The 17614-nt window shown below is 44.3% G+C and overlaps 1 pseudogene; it reads right to left on the bottom strand.

Annotated features, from left to right (window-relative positions):
- Window positions 1-534: 534 nt before the first annotated feature.
- LOC101827288 overlaps window positions 535-17614 on the bottom strand; it is a 37958-nt pseudogene continuing 20878 nt past the window's right edge.

The raw sequence follows: 17614 nt of genomic DNA, 5'->3' as shown, positions 1-17614 counted from the left end.
CATTTATCCAGTCCAGCATCAAGCCTGTTCTTTGTCGCAAATCCCAACCAATAGGGCCTAACAGCTACCCAAGTCTTGGACTTTTCTCTGGGTCCTTGAAGCTCAATTATATCAGAGCTCCGCCCATCTGCGGCAAGTCCTGCCCCCAGCAAGTTCCCCAACGTGAGGTCCCGCCCCTTCCGGTAGTGCTCCAAGTGACCATTGGCTCAGTGCCACCCACTTAGCTGTCTGTCAATCCCTCCATGAGAGTGTCTCGCCCCATCCCTGGGCTCTCGAGGCTCCACCCTCGGGGCGGGGCTGATTTCTCTACCTGTGAGGCTGCGCGGTGACCAGGTCTCTGCAGAGCCCAGGAGCTCTGCACATATGCACTGAGGTGTGCGCAGGGACCTGTGGAAAGACGGTTGGGACATGGGATTCTGGGCTCTGAACCCCGGAACCTGCGCTCAGTGTGCTGCCCGGGGCCTTGTCTGCCTCTCAGTGGCTTCAGTGCTGTCTGGCTGAGCCAGCTGGAGGGGGAAAGCAATTATTCCCGTCTCAAAGGTAGCGGTTCGCGACCCTGGTTTCCTTCATGCGACAACGACGAAGTCCACCCAGAAACACTTCAGTGAAGGCAGCTCCGCTTGTCATGACCGAGAGACCCCCTGTTGTCTGTTAAAATCAGATTAGAAATGCTAGGGCCCAGCCTCACATTCATGTCCTCCCCACACCAAGGCTTTGCAGTGATCTGACAGCCCTGTTTCCAAAATCAGCTGTTTGCTCTCAGAAACAGCACGTGTGTGTGTTTTTTCTCACAGATGGGCCAGTTGGCAAGGGTCTGTGGGTTCCGTCTGCCAGGCTGTGTAAAGCGGTGCGTTTCTTTTTCTCGTTTTCATTCTTTTCTTGCTCTTCCTCCCTCCCCTTCTCTCTCTGTCTCTGTCTGTAAGGATTCAGGCATTCTGCTGGCTGCCCCTGTCACCTGGCAGAATGAACTCAGGCCGTACCCTGGGCAGCCCAGAGTTCCATGAAGGTGCAAGGACCCCTTAAGAGAAAGACGCCTCCCTCTCTGAAAGGTCTTTCTGCCTGCTCCTTTCTTCCTGCTCTCCTCTCTTTCCTGCTGTTCCCCTAGGGGCTCCGGACTTCTCTCTCTCTCTGTCTCTCTCTCTCTCTGTCTCTCTCTCTCTCTGTCTCTCTCTCTCTCTCTCTCTGTCTCTCTGTCTCTCTCTCTGTCTCTCTGTCTCTCTCTCTGTCTCTCTCTCTCTCTGCGTCTCTTTCCCTCTTTTCTCTTCCCATCCACTTCCATCTCTGTTCCTAGTTGGTCAACACCCAACCTTCCCCTCACTCCCTTTCTCTATAAGATCCATGTTCACCGCCCACAGAAGGGGCTGTAGCAGAACAACGCTGTTTCTCTCCTCTATTCATGGATTATCCTCCATTACGCATAAGTGAACAAATGCTTCCATTTATGTTGGTAAACACACAGAAACTATTACTTGAAGTATCTCTGCTTCAAAACAGTACAAATGCACTTCATACTTGTATATTTCTATTTCTATAGACATGTGAGAATTTACCCCCATTTACAAGAATTTTCACACTTAGTATGAGGTTTTGATGAGATTCATGGAACTACAAAGCGCACTTAACACAAACTCATGTCAGGTGTAGGTTGCTAATCTCTACGGCCTCATGTTTGCTTCAGCTTCACCAGTCTGCTGTTTCTTCCTAACTCCTCATGTCTCACCACCTTGTTCTTAGAGAATTTACATTAGAAACCTTTGACTGTTAAATTCTCCTCTGCCTCTGTAAGATGTTCTCCTCCTAGTCTCTTAGCACTTCTGTAGCACAGGACTTTATCAAGGACCAGAGTCATGTCTGAAATACCACACCCAGAAATGGTGGCGCCTGTAGTTCTCCATCTCTGTTGAGTGTCTGACGTCTCTAACTGCTCCCCAGTCAGCAGATGCAGATGCAGGTGGTCCAAGGGTGTGGTACATCCTGTATCCTGGAATATTCCCGCTCCTTTTCCCTGGGTCACTGTGAAGGCTAATCACACCCAAATAAGAAACTGCCTCTTTCATGCTGGCCCCTGGGAATGTCTGTGGGACATTTCTTGATTCACAATTGATACAGGAGGGCCTGCCCACTGTGGGTGGTACTGTCATCCCTAGGTAGCAGAGCCTGGGTTGTGCAAGGAGAGTGGCTGAACTCAGCCAGGGGACAAGCCAGTAAGCAGTGTTCTTCCCTGGCTTCTGTTTCAAGCTCTGCCCTTGAGCTGCTTCCTTGGCTTCCCTGGATGCTGAGCCACAGCTGTTATATGAAGTAAACACTGTCTTCCCCGTGTTGGTTCTAGTCAGGGTTGTAGCACAGCAATAAAAAGCAATTCCAGGGTGTGTATCAGCTCCAGCCTTTTCTTCAGTGCACTTACGTCTGTCTCCTTCCTAATGTAAATACTTCCTTAACTGTTTATTCCAATACAATTTTTCTTCCTATTGTTTCTTCAATTGATTCATTGTCAAGGGAATTTTTTTACATAAATGCGGGGACAATGATTTGCAGTGCAAAGTGATTATGTTTCTAGCCATTTCCTTCCTGAGATGAAGGTATCCATAGGAGTATTCTGTGGGAGTTTTATGGTAGCACACTTGGAGAAGCTTTCTGTCAGAGGATGTGCTTGTTATCTGGGAAAATAATGATGTGTGAGGGTGGAGGCTGGCCAGGTCAGCCAGCAGCTTGTTAGGTAACTGGAGCGTTGCCTAGCTGTGACACAAGGCCATTGTGTGCCCAGTGTCCTGGTTGACACAATTGCTTCTTCAGGGCTCCTATATGTGCTTCTTCTCCACGGAGACCCTGGTGGTCTGAGAGCTCACTACCCAGTTTTGGCAATGCACTAGGTCGATAGGTTTCCAGTATCCAGTAGTTGCTCATGGGCATTAAACCAGACCCTGTTCCCTGAAACTGCCTCTGGAGTGCTTCGTCTGCATGTCCTTTACTGACCCACAGGCATTACAGTCTGGGGGTGCCCAAGCAATGACTGTCATGATGCTTTCCTATTGAAGTGATTGGAAAGACCCTCTAGTTTTATTTTTCATTGTCTATATTTTATGTCAACCAGAGGCAGAGATCATGTCTCATATTTCAGTTTTCTTTATGAATTTTCTTTACTATGGTTTCACAGGTTTAAAAACAAGTGACTTTTTAAAAATAAATTATGTTCCTAGCACTGTAGTTCTGTGTTTTGTACTGAGTATCAAAGATAAATTTTCACAAGACTCTTTCTACAAACAGATTCTAGCTGGTAAAAGTATCTACATACATGCTCTCTGTGTACCAACACATGACCTGAATTTAAAAAGAAAAAGAAAAAAAAACGGTGGTTTCACACAATTGATTTTACTAAACTCTGCCTCCCCCTCTAAAGCTGAATGTCTTGACTTCGATGACTTGCATTCAGTAGATAAAATGCTTCTAGTATGTTTCATAGCCAGCCTTGCCCTGGAACCTCCCTACTAAAATGAGGGGTGGGTGCATTCAGGATACCTAGGCAGGTGGTCAATTCTCACAGTTCAACCCTCACATTTCCCTGTGTCCTAGGAACAGAGTATAAGAACAGCAACAGTCAGGCTTTCCTGTATTACTCAAGGAAGAGAGAACACTGTTGGTGAGTTGGATGCAGAGAATGGAAAAATTCCATTTTCCTGTGCATTCTCATCAAGCTAACCATTCAAGAGATTCTAGAGATAAACCAAACAAAGTAAGGTTTAGCATCATTTTAATATGTATCTTAGAACCAACTTTTAATATGGTATAGATTGTATTTTAATCAATATTTTATGATACTTCAGAGGCCTCCAGTTATAACATTGTACAAGGTTTTAGGGAAGAATTGATTTGAAGTCAAGTGTAAAAATTGTGTTATTTAGTGTTAAATTAGCTTATTGTCAGTCATTATTTTAAAATGTTTTTTAGTACAGATTCTTCTTTTGGCACAGACAAGTGTAGATAGATACAAAGTATACATATTGAGAACATCCATAAAGCGAGCCAAGTAGAATATAGATTTATCTTGAGATCAGCTCGGTTGTTAGTTTGACATTTGATCCAATTTACTTGGAAAGGTGAGTCACAGTACCCTTTCAGGAAGAAAAATAAAATATTTGCTCCCATCTCATCAATGAGTTCCAGGAGCCACTGTGACTAGAGCCTCCTCCGTGAGCCTGTTCCTTGGGTGTTAGTGCAGGGACAAGAAACTCTATGACATCATTACTCTTTGTGTGGGGAAGGTATTTTCATTTCAGTGGGACTTTAGTCTTACACTAGGAGTACAAAGACATGGCAGAGACCTTTTCAGATGCCACACTGGAATGACTTCCCGTTGTTAACTCAGTGTCTTGGGCTAAATATGTCACACAGAACGAATCAATTTTACACATTATTATGACATGAAATTCACATTTCACTCACATTAGACATTAAATGCAGCCCCTTTCTTTTCACAGCTGAGAGTGTGAATGCAGCCTTCAGTCTCAAACTGTGTGCTTGAGTTTGCCTCCTCTGTGGAAACTGCAGAAGTGAGCACATCAGAGAGTAGAGGATGAGCCTCTCCATAGGAAAGCCACTTTGTAATGACAGTGTTTTCCCTGCAAGGTGAGGATGCAATGTCCTCTCCGATGGCTTCTTGGGATCCCACCCAGAATCCTCATGCCCTTGTCCATGCTGTGAACATACTCCACAGCTGAGTTAAAGTCAGACCTCTGTAAGTGGTATGTTAAATCACCCCTATTTGTTCTAGAACAGCATCATTCTCCTCCCAGATTCTCAGGTTTTTCTGGGTTTTTAGTGTACAAATAGTGCATTGTAGGCTTCGTAGCTTTCACAATTATGTAGCCAATTCTTTTAATAACAAACAATACCCAATATGAAAACTAATTATGTATGCTTATGTTTCATTGCTTGTATGTGATGTGTATGCCTGTGTATGAGTATATATCTGTTTATATGAGTTTGTGTTCATGTGTGCGTAAATGTATATATTAATGTGGTTTTGGGATTTGCTTATGTGTGACTGTATGAGTGTATGTGTTCATGTGCATGAATGTATATGTAAGTGTCTACCTGTATGTGTGTACATGTTTGTGTGTCCATTCCTGTGTGGAAATGTGTCAATAGGCATATTTCTGTCCCTTTGTGTACTTTTTTTGTATGTTTTTTATTTTTAAGTTTAAATTTAGATTAGAAACAAGGTTGCTTCACAAGTCAGTTCCAGGTCCCTCTCTGTTTCTGTCCCCTCCTCCTGTGTCCTCCACCCAACTCTCCCCAATATCCCCTCATTTCCCCAGGGAGGGTGAGGCCCTCCATGGGGGTGTCCACAGTTTGTCATTTCATCCAGGGCAGGGCCCAGACCCTCCTCCAAGAGTTCAGGGTGAGAGTGCATCTCACATTGTTGGATGGGAGTCCAAAGTCCATGTGTATACTCAGGATGAGTACTGATCTACTGCCCAAGGCTCAATACATTACCTAGGCCTCCTCACTGACACCCACATTCAGGAGGTCTTGATCAGTACCATGCTGGATTCCCAGGCTGATGCCTGGGATTCAAAAGTTAACCTTTGTCAGGTTGTTTCTGGGGGTTAAGCCAGCCCAGTCTTAATCCCTTTGGTCATCAGTCCTCCCTCTCTGTTACTGGCTTTCTTGAGTTCAGCTCAGTGCTTAGCCGTGGGAGTCTGCCTCTTCTTCCATCAGCCACTGAATGAAGGTCCCGTTTCCCAGACTCTCTGGCCATGGGATTGTAGGCTTGCACTCCCGAGATCTATGTCTAAAATCCATATATGAGAGAGTACATGCCATGTTTCTCTTTTTGTGACTGCGTTACCTCACTCAGGATGGTTTCTTCTAGTGTCATCCATTTGCCTGCAAATCTCAGGATTCCAATGTTTTTATCTGCTGAATAGTACTCCATTGTGTAAATGGACCACATTTTCTCTATCCACTCTTCGGTTGAGGGGCATCTATGTTGCTTCCAAGTTTTGGCTATTACAAATAATGCAGCAATGAACATAGTGGAACAGACATCCTTGTTGTATGAATGGGCATCTTTTGGATATATGCCTAAGAGTGGAGTTGCTGGGTCTTGTGGTAGGTTTATTTCCATTTTTCTGAGGAATCTCCATACTGATTTCCAAAGTGGCTGAACAAGTTGGCATTCCCACCAGCAATGGAGGAGTGTTCCCCTTTCACCACATCCTCTCCAGCATAAATTGTCATTGGTGTTTTTTATTTTAGCCATTCTGACAGGAGTGAGATGGTATCTCAGAGTTGTTTTGATTTACATTTGCCGGATGGCTAAGGATGTTGAGCACTTTCTCAAGTGCCTCTCAGCCATTTTCGACTCCTCTATTGAAAATTCTCTATTTAGTTCTGCAGCCCACTTTTTAACTGGATCCTGTGGTGTTTTGGAGACTTGCTTTTTGAGTTCTTTGTAAATTTTGGAGATCAACCCTCTGTCAGATGTGGGGTAAGTGAATATTTTTTCCTGTTCTGTAGGCTGCCTTTTTGTCTTGCTGACTATGTCCTTTGCCTTACAGAAGCTTCTCAGTTTCATTAGGTCACATTTATTAATTGTTGATCTCACTGTCTGTGCTACTGGTGTTATGTTCAGGAAGCTGTCTCCTGTACCAATTCGTTCAAGGGTACCACCCACTTTCTCTTCTAAGAGGTTCAGTGTGGGTGGATTTATGTTGAAGTCTTTGATCCATTTGGACTTAAGTTTTGTGCATGGCGATAAAAATGGATCTATCTGCATTCTTCTACATGCCAGCCTCCAGTTATGTCAGCACCATTTGTTGAAGATACTTTCTTTGTTCCATTGTATATTTTTAGCTTCTTTGTCAAAGATCAGATGTTCATACGTGTGTGGGTTAATATCAGGGTTTTCAATTTGATTCCATTGGTCTACCTGTCTATTTTTGTGCCAGTACCAAGCTGTTTTCAGGACTATAGATCTATAATGGAGCTTGAAGTCAGGGATGGTGATGCCTCCGGATGTTGCCTTGTTGAACAGGGTTGTTTTGGCTATCCTGGGTCTTTTGTTTTTCCATACAAAATTGATTATTGTTCTTTCAAGGTCTGTGAAGAATTGTGCTGGGATTTTAATGGGGATTGCATTGAATCTGTAGATTGCTTTTGGCAGGATTGCCATTTTTACTACATTGATCCTTCCTATCCAAGAGCATGGGAGATCTTTCCATTTTCTGAGGGCTTCTTTAATTTCTTTCTTTAAAGATTCAAAGTTCTTGCGATACAGGTCTTTCCCTTGTTTGGTTAGTGTTACCCCAAGGTATTTTATGTTGTTTGTGGCAATTGTAAAGGGTGATGCTTCTCTGATTTCTTTCTCAGCCCTTTTATCATCTGTATATAGTAGGGCTACTGATTTTCTTGAGTTGATCTTGTAGCCTGCCACTTTGCTGAAGGTGTTAATCAGCTGTTAGAGCTCCCTGGTAGAGTCTTTTGGTCATTTATGTAAACTATCATATCATCTGCTAACAGTGAAAGTTTGACCACTTCCTTCCTAATTTGTATCCCCTTGATCCCCTTTTGTTGTCTTTTTGCTCTAGCTAGAACTTTAAGTACAATTTTGAAAAGGTATGGAGAGAGTGGACAGCCTTGTCTTGTTCCTGATTTTAGAGGAATTGCATTGGTTTTCTGTCCATTTAGTTTGATGTTAGCTGTTGGTTTACTGTATATAGCTTTTATTATGTTGAGGTAAGTTCCTGTTATCCCAGATCTCTCCAAGACCTTTATCATGAAGGGGTGTTGGAATTTGTCAAAGGCTTTTTCAGCATCTAGTGAGATGATCATGTGATTTTTGTTTTTCAGCTTGTTTATATGGTGGATTATGTTGATTGATTTTCATATGTTGAACCATCCCTGCATCCCTGGGATGAAACCTACTTGATCGTGGGGAATGATTGTTTTGATGTGTTCTTGGATCAGATTTGCCAGTATTTTTTTGAGTATTTTTGCATCAATGTTCATGAGAGTATTGGTCTGAAGTTCTCTTTCATAGTTGTGTCTTTGTGTGGCTTGGGGATCAAGGTTATTGAAGCCTCATAGACAGAGTTTGGCAAAGACCCTTCTGCTTCTATTGCATGGAATACTTTGAGAAGAATTGGTATAAGCTGTTCTTTGAATTTCTGGTAGAATTCTGCACTGAGGCCATCTGGACCTGGGCTTTTTTTGGTTGGTAGACTTTAATGACCACTTCTATTTCCATAGGAGTTATAGGTCTATTTAAATTGCTTATCTGTTCTTGATTTAATTTTGGCAAGTGATAGCTATCCAGGAAGTCGTCCATTTCCTTTAAATTTTCAAATTTTGTGGAGTACAGGTTTTCAAAGTATGACCTTATGATTCTCTGAATTTCCTCAGAGTCCGTTGTTATGTTCCCCTTTTCATTTCTGATTTTGTTAATTTTCATGTTCAGGCTCTGCTGTTTGGTAAGTTTGGACAAAGGTTTGTCTATCTTGTTGATTTTCTCAAATAACCAACTCTTCGTTGTATTGATTCTTTGTATTGTTTTCCTGGTTTCTACTTTATTGATTTCAGCCCTCAATTTGATTATTTCCTGGCGTCTACTCCTCCTGGGGGAGTTTGCTTCTTTGTGTTCTAGAGCTTTCAGCTGTGCTGTTAATTCTCTAGTATAACTATTCTCCAGTTTCTTCATGTGGGCACTTAGTGCTATGGACTTCCCCCCGTAGCACTGCTTTGAAAGTGTCCCATAGGTTTGGGTATGTTGTGTCTTCATTCTCATTGAATTCTAGGAAGTCTTTAATTTCTTTTTTATTTCTTCTTTGACCCAGGAATGGTGCAGTTGTGCATTATTCAATTTCCATGTGTTTGTAGGGTTTCTGCAATTTGTGTTGTTGTTGTATTCTAATTTTAAAGCATGGTGGTCTGATAAGATGCATGGAGTAATTCCAATGTTTTTGAAGCTGCTGAGGTTGGATATGTTGCCAAGTATGTGGTCGATTTTTGAGAAGGTTCCATGTGGTGCTGAGAAGAAGTTATATTCTTTTTTATGTGGATGAAATGTTCTATAGATATCTGTTAATCCCAGTTGGGTCATTACTTCTATTAGTGTCCCGCGCCACAGTCTCGCCAGCAAGAACGACACAGGACACTCGGATCCTTCTGCAGTAAAGCTTTAATGCATCTCGAGAGGTAGATGATCAGCTTCTGAGAGGGAGACCCCAAGCTAAGAAACCCAGCCCCTTATATAAGCCTAGGAGCTCCGAGTGAGATGTGTAGAGCCGGGATTGGTGGTTTGCTCATCACCCCAGATGACGGGTGAGGCACAGCTTAAATGGTAAACTCCAACTGACAGCAGATGTCAGCGCCATCTTCTAATGGCGATAGCGATAGTGAGGGCGGCTCCTCACATCTCCCCCCCTATTCATTTATTTTTGAAGCCATAGGACACCCACAACTTTGGAGTGGAGATAGAGGTCAAATCCCCATGTGCAAATTTGGAACATGTACAAAGCCTCTCCAGGGTCTTATCCCCAGAGGGAGCCCTGACCAGTCCGATGTCGTTTTTCTGGGGGAAGGAGATCATGACATAGAACCTCCTTTCTCCCAGGAGAAAGTCATTATACCGCAGACCTCTCCTGTGCAGTGTTTAGCCTTGCAACTCCTTGGGCTGCTGAAGCCTACCCACTCTATCCCGTGCAATGAGACTAGCCTCGTGGGGTGCAAGAGCCGGGAGACCAGCGACCTATTGCTTTAACATGGTTAACCAAATGTCAGGGGGAGGCTCCGTGTTCTAAGGCAGCAAGTGCTTGTGCCACCACCACTTTGTCTCTTTTTGTTTGAGCTCTGAGCTTACACACCATCCAAAGCATCAACACTATTCCACAGCAGAGAACTAGGCTAAATGATCCCACCCCCACCCATTCCTTAAAATAAGAAAATGCAGATGAAATCCAGGAGGAGAGGCCTTCCATCAGAGAAAGATCCAGACGCGTCGAATTCATTTGCAGGATCGCCACTCTCAACTCACGGAGTGTCTGCTCAAACTCAAAAGTCCAATTCTGTAATAAATGTTGAGACAGAGCTTTTGACAGGTTAGTTGCTCTTGTAAAATTCTCATATTGTACTGAAGTGACACAAAGGCCAGGCAACTTTTGTTCACATCCCAATTGGGCCATCTGCCACAATATATCCAATTGTTCCTGAACCAAATTAATCTGTTGGTTTACCAACATCAGGCCTCCTTGTATCTGAGAATTGGCAGTGGCCTGTTTATCTAGGGCCATGGTCACAGTGGCCGATAGTTCATTAATGGTTTGAGTTGTCTGCACAGTGGCGGAAAGTGCAAGGACCCAGGCGGTAACCGAAGCAGTAACCGCGGCGGTGGCTATCAGGCCCACAATAATAGCAGAGATCCCAAAAATCTCGCTTTTCCCTAAACAAACTCAAACTACTTGGCACCTCAACAGGAACTGGAACAAATCGAGGCATGCGCATTACCAAAGCAAAAGGGTGCTTAATAGCATCCCAGCATAATGCATAAAAACAATTCTAAGCAGAGCAATTTATTTCTTTCTGATTCTTACCTAAGGTATCATTACTCACAATCCAAATAAAGGGCAGCCAAACACAAATTGGAGCAGCTGAATAATTAGTTCTCTTAAAAGGGGTATACTTAACATTGGAGGAGGACCAATCAGATGATCCAGAGCTCTGTCCCTCACTCAGACTGTTGCCTAATGCCCCTTTCCAATCAAAAGTAATCTGTCCCTTCTCACTATATCCTCCAGCAATCATTGCCATAGGAGAAAGATCAGTACAGCTTCCATTAATTCAAAAGGATTAGCATTAGATCTTTCTGAATCCATATGAATAAAATTATCCTTTAATGAAGAAATCACAGTAAAGCACAAGCTTCCTACCAATGACAAGGTTCCCTCATCCTGAAAACTCTGTATCTGAGGATCCAAAGGCAAACAGGCAAGCCCCAACTCTCTATTAGTTGTGAAAAATCTAGGGAACACCTGGGCATTATGCATCACTGGCATCGGTAGGGGGAAGGTAGACATGATGGCCCACCGTAACTCTCCCATCATACTAGGAACCATCATCCCGAGTAGGAGAGTCTTCATCACCCACTTGGCCTCCATCCTTCTTATTCTGGAGTTGTGAAGGAGCTCTTCGAGTGAGTCTTTCAGGGATCCACAGGGGGTTTTCTTCCTCCTGTGGAAAAACACACACAGCTCCCCTGGATCTTATAAGAATAGGATCCGGGCCTTTCCAGAGATCAGTCAAGACATCTTTCCATTTTACCATTTCTTTTGGCCTATCAGGCTCTAAACTGTGGCGATCGGCCGCAGTGTGGCCTTGGGCATCAGAGTTCAAGAAATTAAGGGTAAAAAGTGCCATGGACACAGCAACTCTTGGTACCGAGGGTAGAACATCCTCAATACTCCCCTTTTGTTTAATCAGATATGATTTGAGTGTATGATGGGCATGTTCCACAATGCCCTGTCCTTGAGGGTTATAAGGTAGGCCAGTTAGATGGGTAACATCCATTTGCCAACAAAACTATCGGAATTTTTGAGAGGTATATGCTGGTCCATTGTCTGTTTTTAAAATTCTGGGTTTTCCCCAAGCACTCCAGGCCTCAAGGCAATGTTGAATCACATATGAGGCCTTTTCCCCTGTTAGGGGCGAGGCGAACATTACGCCAGAACAGGTGTCAACAGAAACATGGACATATTGAAGCCTTCCAAAAGAGGGAATATGAGTAACATCCATCTGCCACATCTGCAATGTCTAATGCCACGTGGGTTTATTCCCACGTGGGGAGCAGGTCAGAATTCGCAGCAATTCTGGCATTGAGTAACAATTTCCCTAGCCTCTTTCCTGGATAGAGCAAAACGACGGCGCAAGGTCTCAGCTGTCACATGAAAGCGCTGATGGAATTCTTTTGCTGCTTGTGTGTGGGTAGACAAGGCAGCGGCCACCAGCTTTGTAGCCTTGTCCGCTAAGTCATTCCCTAAGGACATGGGACCTGGGAGTCCAGAATGTGCTCGGACATGGGTAATGAAAACAGGAAATCTCCTATTTAACAAGGCAGCTTGTATCTTCTGAAAGATGTTAGCAACTCTGCTGGAGGATCTTATTATTCCAGCTATCTCAAGGAGATTAACTGCATTAACCACATAAGAGGAATCTGATACAATATTGAGGGGTCCTGGAAAAGCCTCAAGAACCTCCAGTACTATCAGACATTCTACAACTTGAGGTGAAGTTTCATTATATTGTTTAGATATAACCCTATCCTTGACCACATAAGCTCCCATACCAGTTTTCGATCCATCAGTGTACACCACAGTCCCATCTGGGAGTGGGTCTTTAGCTGTCACTTGTGGAAACACTATAGCCTGGTTTAGGGCAAACTGTAAAATTGGATGCTTTGGAAAATGATTATCAATTTGTCCTGAAAAGGAAGTAACTAAAACTGCCCAATCACTAGATGTGGCTGCCAAGGTCTGAACTTGTGCAGCAGTATAAGGCACAATCAAGGAATCAGGATCCCTGCCAAAATGCGTAACAGCTGCTTTTATTCTGCGAAGCGCGAGCTGTGCAACAGCATCAGGGTACCAGTCAATAATCTTAGCAGGGGAAGCATTTGGATGAATCCAAAGTAATGGTCCATGTTGCCACAGGACTGCAGTTGGCAATTGAGCTGTCTTAAAAACACACAGATTAAAAGGTAGTGACTCCTCAATACGTTGTAATTGTGCTTCCTGTAAGGCCTCTTCCACCATCTGTAAGGCTCGGTGGGCGGCAGGGGTAAATTTTCTGGGTGAGGAGATATGAGGCTCACCCTCCAGGAGATCGAAGAGGGGTTTTAGATCAGCAGATGGAATTTTTAAAAAGGGCCTCAACCAATTTATATCTCCCAGAAGTTTCTGAAAATCATTTAATGTTTGTAAGTGGTCTTTGCGAATTTCTATTTTCTGAGGAACTATATTTTTGGGAGTAATCATTGAGCCCAAAAAGAGGCCTGTATCTGCAATTTGAACCTTTTCTGAGGCAATCTCTAATCCCCACTGTTTTAATTCAGCCACCAGCATGGGAAAAGCCTTTTGTAAAACATCTAACTCTTTGTGACAAATAAGAATATCATCCATATAATGGATCATGATTAAAGATGTAAATTGCTTTCTAATTGGCTCCAAAGCCTCCTGCACATACAGCTGACATATTGTTGGGCTGTTGGCCATGCCTTGCGGCAGTACCTTCCACTGAAATCTCTTGTCTGGTTCCATATGATTAAGAGAAGGGATAGTGAAGGAAAACCTTGGTCTATCCCGTGGGTAAAGTGGAATAGAGAAGAAACAATCCTTAATATCTATAATAATAAGCTTCCAATCTTGAGGAAGTGCAGAAAGCAAAGGAAGGCCTCTTTGAACAGGGCCAAAAAGATGCATCTGATTGTTAATGGCCCGCAGGTCGTGGAGTAATCTCCACTTCCCAGATTTCTTCTTAATAACAAAAATTGGTGTATTCCATGGGGAGGTAGAAGGCTCTAGATGCCCCAGCCGTTCCTGTTCTTGCACTAATCTTGTGACAGCCTCTAATTTTTCAGAGGATAGAGGCCATTGAGAGACCCATAACGGCTCCTCTGTTTTCCATGGTATGGGTCGTGAAGCCTCAACGGCCCCTAAATAAAACCCAGTCCTTTTCTACCCCGATTTCCGTGTTGCGTAATGGGTTTTATTCTGCCTTGTTCTTGCCTACCCAAGCCTCTACCCTTTGTATACCCCATCTTTGCCATAATGGCTGATGCCTGGGGGGAGTATTCATTAGTTAGGGTCATGCCCATGGCTTGTAACACATCCCGTCCCCATAAATTTACAGGGAGTGGCAACACATAGGGGGTAAAACATCCCCGTTTGCCCTCAGCATTCCGCCAGGTTAAGGCTGAGGCACTGATGGCAGGAGAGGACTGGTATCCAAGACCTTGTAGAGAATGAGATGAAACAACAGTGGGCCAAGACTTCAGCCACCAATGGAGTGAAATAATGCTTTTGTCTGCTCCCGTGTCCATTATCCCTTCAAATTCTTTTCCATTAATTAACAATTTTATTGTAGGTCTCTCATTTAGGGGTATAGCCAGATAGGCTGAATCACTTCCAGAAGATCCCATAGCCCTTTTTTGTAAAGTGTAGGTTTCTCCATCCCCGAGGGAGGGCAGCAACACCAGTTGTGCAATTCTATCTCCCCGCTTTATAGAGAATACACCCCGAGGGCTAGAACAGAGAACTTGAATCTCCTCTTTATGATACGGGTCAACAATCCCAGGATATATAATGAGTCCCTGTAAAGTTAAGGAGCCGCGGCCCAGAATAAGCCCAATGGTGGCAGGGGGCAAAGGTCCAGGGGAATGGACTGGAACCGGTTGAACATTCATTTGGGGCATGAGTAAGAAGTCGGAGGCAGCACGCAAGTCCATTCCGGGGGTTCCTCGGAAGCCTCTACTTTCTCTTGATTGCTTTTCTGAAATCGGTTCCCATATTTCTGAGGGCCCTGGGACCATGGGCCCCGTGACCCGTTTTTTGATTGGGGTACCTTGGGTTCTTCAATAGGGGGCAGAAGCCTCCCTTTTATATCCCGGACTGACCTGCATTCACTAGCCTTATGATAACCTTTACCACAACGACGGCAAAGCTCCAGTTCTCTTGTTCTTTCAGGGGCTTGACAATCTTTCTTAAGGTGCCCCATTTTCCCACAATTAAAACAAGCTTTTCGATTAGATAAATCTCTACGCCTGTGCGTTTGTAAAATGGCGGCAGCTAGTCCCGCATTGGTTGGGGGTCCCCCCCAGCTCCCTGCACACTCTGAGCCAATCTTGTAAACCTTTGCTTTTGCGAGGGGCGATAGCCGCTCGACATTCCTGGGTTGCTTGTTCATAGACAAGTTGCTCAATCAGGGGCATAGCTTGTTCTGAATCACCAAAGATGCGACCGGCGGCCTCGGTCATTCTGGCCACAAAGTCTCAAAATGGCTCTTGGGGTCCTTGGACAATCTTTGTAAGGTGTCCACTGGATTCTCCCCTTTTTGTGAGGGCCTTCCATGCTTTAATAGCGGCGGCCGACACCTGAGCATAGACGCCCCAGATGTAGTTGGTTTGATTAAGGGCATGTTGACCCTGACCTGTCAGCATTTCAAATGTCCACTGCCTCTGATTCTCATCTCCAGCCGTGGCATTAACTCTAGCTTGCGCCTGGGCTGCATCATACCAGAGAGCCTTCCATTCCATGTATTGTCCCATGTTGGGAAGCACTGCTTTCACTGTCATCTGCCAGTCAGTGGGAGTCATGGCAAAATTAGCAAGCCTTTCCACCTGTATTGTGGTAAAGTTAGCATTGACCCCATAATTACGAATGGATTCGGCCAATTCTTTGATTTGATTGTAATCTGCGGGGGTATGTACTCTTCTGCCTTCCACATTCTCGAATACTGGAAAAGCCACTTGTATTTTTCTCCGTTCCTCTAAAGGTAAAAAGGAGTCAGTACCAGTATTCAGCCAAAGCTCATATGGCGGAGGCGCCGAGGGGCGTGAGCCCGCCGGATTTATAGGCGGTGGCCTCACATTCATTTTTGTTTTCAGCGGCCGGTGTCTATCAGGGTGATATCTTTCTTCCTCATACCGTGCCGCCTCCTCCTCTAGACCAGCTTCTTCGCTAGAATCCAGAGTGTCAGAATTGGAATTATCTAGCTCCAAGGCTTCTAGCTCTACCGTAGGGTATAGGCTGGATTCTGGCTTTTTCTTTTTCTTAGATTTGTTAGGGGGTGAATGATCACTCCCTTCTTTCTCTCCCCCCTTTCTTAACTTCTTGGGGAGGGCCTTTTTTCTTAGACATGTCTTTCCTTTTGCAAGCTCCCATTCTCTCACTCCGTTCAGTTTCTGACATGCTATCCTGAACTTCCTCTAAGGTTCCCTGACTTTCTACTATAGCAGGGTGACAGGCCTCATCCTCCAAGCAGTTTTTAACTAGCTTCCAAATGGCTTTGGTACCTAAGCGGAGATCTCCTTCTGCATGCTTCCTGTCTAGGTCTTTATCTAGCTTGTTCCATGAGGCCACAGTGAGGGACCCGGAACAAGCATACCATGGTGCCACTCTATCTACCTCCTTCACAAAATTTTGAAGTGTTCGTGGTGCAATTTTAAGATCTCTTTGTTTTAGCACAGTCTGTAGGGCAGTAACCACTGACTGTGACGACCCCATCGCGCTGGCGGCTTATCTAAAAAAACGGCGCTCGACTCCTTTACCAGACTGACAGCACCGTTCTGTCAGCACCAGCCACGATGAAGAAGAAGGACAAACAGGACTAGCACCAAAGCCTCCACTGACCCGTCCCATGGTGGTGATAAATTAAGGCCAAAGTCGAGAAAGGGGGGTGTTCAGGATCAAGCATACCTCTCTGAACTTATGTCCCTGCAGTTCCGAATCCGCCCCGTCTTCCGAGGGGTCTCCGCGGCACCGGGGATGTTGAAGAGTTCCCGGGTTTCGGCACCAGATGTCCCGCGCCACAGTTTCGCCAGCAAGAACGACACAGGACACTTGGATCCTTCTGCAGTAAAGCTTTAATGCATCTTGAGAGATAGATGATCAGCTTCTGAGAGGGAGACCCCAAGCTAAGAAACCCAGCCCCTTATATAAGCCTAGGAGCTCCGAGTGAGACGTGTAGAGCTGGGATTGGTGGTTTGCTCATCACCCCAGATGATGCCACGGGAGAGGCAAAGCTTAAACGATGGACTCCAACTGACAACGGATGTCAGTGCCATCTTCTAATGGCGATAGCGAGGGCGGCTCCTCACATATTAGACCATTTGCTTCTTTGTAGAGTTTCTGTCTGGTATTCTGGTCTAGTGGTGAGAATGGTGTGTTGAAATCTCCCACTATAAGTGTGTGGGGCTTTATATGTGATTTAAGTTTTAGTAATGTTTCTTTTACGAATGTGGATGCCTTTGTATTTGGGGCATAGATGTTCAGGATAGACACTTCATCTTGGTGGATTTCGCCTGTGATGAGTATGTAATGACCCCCTTTATCTCTTTTGATTGATTTTATTTTAAAGTCTAATTTGTTAGATATTAGGATTGCTACCCCTGCTTGTTTCTTGGGTCCATTTGATTGGAAAATTTTCCCAACCTTTAACTCTGAGGTAATGTCTGTCTTTAAGGGTGAGGTGTGTTTCTTGTATGCAGCAGAAGGATGGGCTCTGTCTTCGAATCCATTCTGCTAGCCTGAGTCGTTTTATGGGTGAGTTAAGGCCATTAATGTTGAAGGATATTAATGACCATTGATTGCTCATTCTTCTTTGATTTGGAATGGTTGCTGTTGGTATAATTATGTGTGGAATTTCACCCCTTTGTTCTTTTGGCTGTTGGTAGAGAGGGATTCTCTAATGCCTATGTTTTTCTGGTTGTAGTTAACTTCGTTGGGTTGGAGTTTTCCTTCCAAAACTTTCTGTAGGGCTGGGTTAGTGGATACGTATTGCTTGAATCTAGTTTTCTCATAGAATATCTTGTTTTTTTTTCCATCTATAGTGATTGAGATCTTTGCCG

This window comes from Mesocricetus auratus, unplaced genomic scaffold (assembly GCF_017639785.1).
Source record: "Mesocricetus auratus isolate SY011 unplaced genomic scaffold, BCM_Maur_2.0 Super-Scaffold_6731, whole genome shotgun sequence".
Classification (NCBI taxonomy): Eukaryota; Metazoa; Chordata; class Mammalia; order Rodentia; family Cricetidae; genus Mesocricetus; species Mesocricetus auratus.
This window is presented reverse-complemented; position numbering and strand designations above follow the sequence as displayed.